The sequence below is a fragment of the Belonocnema kinseyi genome, chromosome 4 (genome assembly GCF_010883055.1).
Source record: "Belonocnema kinseyi isolate 2016_QV_RU_SX_M_011 chromosome 4, B_treatae_v1, whole genome shotgun sequence".
Taxonomy (NCBI): Eukaryota; Metazoa; Arthropoda; class Insecta; order Hymenoptera; family Cynipidae; genus Belonocnema; species Belonocnema kinseyi.
In genome coordinates this window covers 151,338,348-151,343,356 of record NC_046660.1, presented here as the reverse complement: position 1 = coordinate 151,343,356, position 5,009 = coordinate 151,338,348, and the positions used below count along the sequence as shown (strand labels likewise).

General features: G+C 35.7%; 1 protein-coding gene across 1 annotated transcript in view; it reads left to right on the top strand.

Moving 5' to 3' along the window:
* LOC117171995 overlaps nt 1-5,009 on the top strand; it is a 176,394-nt gene that overhangs the window by 8,579 nt on the left and 162,806 nt on the right. The window lies entirely within an intron of this gene.

The window sequence follows — 5,009 nt, the reverse complement described above, 5'->3', positions numbered from 1 at the left end:
CTTCCCCTTCTAATCTTCTTTCGATCTCACTGAGTCTTTTCTTCAATCTTTCATTCTCACTTCGGACGTTCTTTTCATTTCCTTGAACTATTTCCTCATTTTATGTTTTTTTCCCCCATATGCTCATTCCTAATTTCTAGACTGGATACCCGCTCTTCCAACTGCTTTATTTCTCTAGATCTCTGTTCGTCAATCTCTCTCTGTCTATTCTCAATGCTCTCTAGCTTACCCCAAACCTTGCCTTTCTCCTCCTTCCAACGTTTATCCCATTCTTCCCATTTTTCTCTGACCTTTTTCACTTCCCCCCTTACATCGGTTTCCTGCCTATTCATATCCCTATTCATTTCATCCAATCTCTTTCTTGTTTCCTCTCTAAAGCCTTTAATGAGAGCTTCCAATTTTTCAAACATTCCCCCATCCCCCCTCTCTCCCTCTGGTGTTTTCCTTTTAATTCTGACTCTCTTGTTCTCTTGGTCCCTTTCTACCTCATCTTCCCCAGCCACTCTTTTCCTTTTTCCTCCCCTTCACTGCGAGTCGCGCTTGCCTTTTTTTGCCATTCGCCCAGACTTCTGTTCGAACCCGCGTTGCCTAGCTTGTTAAGGCGCTGTAAATTTGAGGGCCTTCCCCGTTGCTTGCCCGTACCTGAATCCGCTACCCTCCCCACCCGGGTCGACCTCTCGGCACTTTCATCACCGCTGCTGTCACTGCGATCAACGTCACCCATCCCCCCACTTTCAATGCTTTCAGCAACGTCAGCTGTTGCAGCCACTACGGTTTCTTGCTCTGTGCGATCGTCCAGTAACTGTTGCCCTCTGGCGCCAGTTTGTGAACTTCGCGTCGTCGGCATCCTACCTTACCCAAAGCTCTGTGACGTTTCCCGCCTTTATTTCCTACCTTTTGCCCCCCTGACCCAGCAACTATTTTTTCACTCCTAAGCTCAAAAACTTCACACGCTCCAAATTTTCACTTCAAACCACTCACTTTCACCCTTCACACCTTTCCCTTCACTCACCCTTCTTCCTTTACACTCAATCTCCGCACTTTCTGCCTTTTCTGCATTCACTCACCCTTATTTCCTCCACCGAAGCCAAAAATACACCACTTGACAAAAAGAGTTCTTTCGCGATCGGTACCGGAAACGGAAGCCTACTTTCAGATCATGTTATTTAATAACAGTTATTACTTTTACAATAAAAGTTTATTTTTTCTTCAAGATACCTCTAATACAATTATGTAATTTTTCTTATGCTTGTGAAGTGGAATGAGTATCGAAATTCAATTTTCAAATTAATATGTCAATGTATTTTAATTTTTTCTGTAATTTGTATAAAAGGTTAGTAATAAATCAAATTTTTAAAAATGAAATAGAAGCTAAAAAAACTAGAATAAAAATGATTTGAAGGTGTAAATGAAAATGATAATTCAATGCTTTTTATGTTATAAATACATTCATTAATTATTAGCTCATTTTCTTCTGAATATAAGGTTACATAAAGATTGAATTGTATTTTTTTCAATTAAGTAACATTTTATTATTTAGTTCAAATTAATGTAATATAATATTGGCCATAATTTATATAATAAGAGTTTGTGAATGTTTAAAATATCTCCATTCCAATAACATTATTTTCCCGGTAACAAGCGTTGAATTCAGAAAAATTAAGAATTTGTATTCCTATAATACGCTATTTTTCCTCCGTCTAAAAAAATTTATATTTTAATAATTTATTTAAATTTCTTAAAAAATGCAACAAAGAACTCTATGAAAATGTGTGAATTTAAATAATTTTACCTCTAGAGAGGTAGAGTTGAATTGGTGAGGGTTAAAATTTGAGAATTTACATTCCGCATGAAGGAATTAATACAACTTATTACACATATCTTGCAAACTTATCAGAAGGAATTAAATAAAATCGAAATATGACCACTTCTGAGGAATAAAAAATATCTCTGTCGGGTGCGTTACCGGTACAATTAGAAGGAATTAAATATATTGAAAACACGTTCTCTCTGGGTACCAGGTAAATATATATTGCACTACATATATGTTCCACAATTCGTATTTATAAAATAATTAACCTGTGAAATATTGCGGAGTTTCAATACCGCTTTCTTGCTTTCATTTGCGCAAATATACTTATAATTTCATCGAAATTGGTGTTACTAACAAGATCTGCATTCGCCACAAAGAATGATAAAGGAGAACGAAATTTGTTTCCAATTGAGTTCCTTAAATAATTTTTTATTTGCTTTAAAACAGAGAAAGATCGCTCTCTGCTGGCATTCGTCAATAATATACTCAGATGCATTTGAAGTGCGATTTCAAGATTCGGGTATAAAGTTATCAGGTGCTTCTCGCCAATAATTCGTAGAAGCGTGGGCCCTGAGCATCCGCTCTCTTTAAGGCTTATACGTGTTTAGGAACATCTTAAAATGAATGAATCGGTCATCAACTACTTCGTCAGAAGCAGTTCTTTTCGACAATTCGGCACAGATGGTGTCGATGACAGGGAAGAATGTATTTATTTTTAGATCATCACGAGCATTAAATTCTGTACAATTATCAGCTTCATCAGATAATAATTTTTTTCTTCTGCGTCTTCTGTTCTCATCCTGATAATCATTACGTAGGCTCGCAAAATATAATCCTAGACATTTTTACAGCTCTAAGACGGCATCTAACTAAATACCGGTTCCTTGTAAGATTAAATTCGTTTTGTCAAAACGGTCTCATACGTAACTCTAGAAGACAGCCAGTGTTTAGTTTCTCCTTAATTTTCTACCATCTACCGGGAGAAGCACTAAAAAACGTGTACACGTATTGCACAAACATGAAAAAATGGTGGCTTTTAAACAGAAATTTGCCGCGCAATTCCCAACAAGATTCAGAGAATGGTTTCAACAAGCAACGTACAAAGCAAAGGGATTGTATTCCTTAATTTTTTCTTATAGGCCTGCATATTGCCCTAACATATTACGCGCATTATCATAAGACTGGCCACGACAATCTTGTAACTCGGTATCTAAACTTGCTAAAGTCTCGAGAACCAATCTTTTTAAACAATGAGCGGAGTGACCACTTATTTCAATAAATTGGATGAATCTTTCGACAGGTTCACCGTTTTCATTAATATATTTCAAAACAAATGTGAGCTGATCTACATGCAATATATCAGGAGTAGAGTCTACACTTATTGAGTAATATTTACTCGCCTGTACCTCTGAAACTATTAAGTGTAGAACACGATCATAAATTAATTCAATAAATTCATTGCAAATTCTCTTAGAAATATACGATACATTTCCTATTCCTTTATTACCGTAGTTCTTAACCCTCTCAGTCTAGATTTCCGATATTTTCCGCTCAGCCTAGACTAAGCATTATTTACCCGAGCAAAGTTTAAAGTCCAGTACTTTTGGTTTAAATTAAGGTATCGGAATCAATTTTTTTAAAAGAGTAGCTAAGAGTCTCAAGAAAATGACTATTCTAAAATAAATAAGATTAGTTCAACAGATGGTACCGATATGTTCAGAAAACTAAAAGTGCTTTTCTTTAAAACCGTTTTTACGCATTTTTTTGTTTAACAGCTTGTAAATGAAGAAAGTATTTTTAAATGTAATAAATGTGGAGTGCGAGAGTTGAAGTTTGAAACCTTCAAAGCAGTTTTTTGTTTTCTTAAAAAAACATATTTTTCCAGTTCAACGAAAATTGCTATATTTTGACATTTATAATATAAATGGTTTCTTGTGTATTATCTTTTTCAACTTAATGTCTGTATACAGGGTGCTACGTACATGGAGAAAACTATATCGCAAGAATTGCAATATATACCGTAAATCGTGATATCGTATATTGTAAGATTTTACATTGTATTATTATTTTATTATATTAATTATGTGAGGATTCTATTAGTATCCAAGCGATGATAGTGCATTATAATAGCCTAAAAAGCTCCAGAACCTGCTTGTACGTTATCATACTGCGCATTATTTCAATACAGAGGTGTTGCGATATCATTGTGCAATATCTTTTTCTCCGTGTAATAATGTAAATCAACCATATATTTTCAAATTCACGCCATTTATTTATAAAGAAATATAAGAATAACAGCTTTAACAAGATAAGCATTTTTTAGCTCTGTGTTAGATCATTTGTTTGAAAATCATCGCAAAGATCTGCATTTCTGGCCTTTATTCATAAGGCAACAACTCATAAATCATCCCCCTCAAAAAAGGGAAAAGAGTCGGAAGCGTCAAACGAGTTGCAAATAAAGCCTTGTCTAAAGTCATTGACAAATCTAATATGAATTTAAACCTGCCAATCTCTTTATTTTTATCGAGAAAAGTATCCTTCATTTCCTCCTGAGGTCCTGTACGGACCGCAATGACTTGCCCCTCTCGACGAGCGAGTGAGCGCGTCACGCGCTTGCAAATGCTTAAAAATCAGAATAAGCATCCATTATTCTCTCACATTTAATTGAAAAGTAGGACAAAAAAAATATATATATATATATATATATATATATCAGTATTAGTTTCTTTATTGGATAATAATATACAGTGTTATTTACAGTCTGTCAAGTTAAAGCGTGGGTGGCTTTACTCGCAGTCGGTAAGGTGTATCGACATGATTTTGGTGTCAAAATATTAAGAAGAGCTCCCTCTTTCATGCTTTTTGATTTAACATTCAGTTTGCTTTCAATTCTCATCTTGTTATGTAGGTGAATAGGTGCAATCTCCCAAACCCATGTTTCGAGAAACAACCCCAGAGATTCACTTTTACCGGATTTTTTACAGTCCGCTGCACTAATCTTGAGGTTGAATGTTTCCAGGCATGTGATGACGTCACGTAACCCGAAACAGAAGCCTCGTCGGTGAATATTACCTCGTCCCAATCTCGATCAACATTTTCCTGGGCGGCCCACGCAAGTCGCTTTTCGATGTGCTTTTCACCAAGCATGTGATGACGTCACGTAACCCCAAACAGAAGCCTCGTCGGTGAATATTAC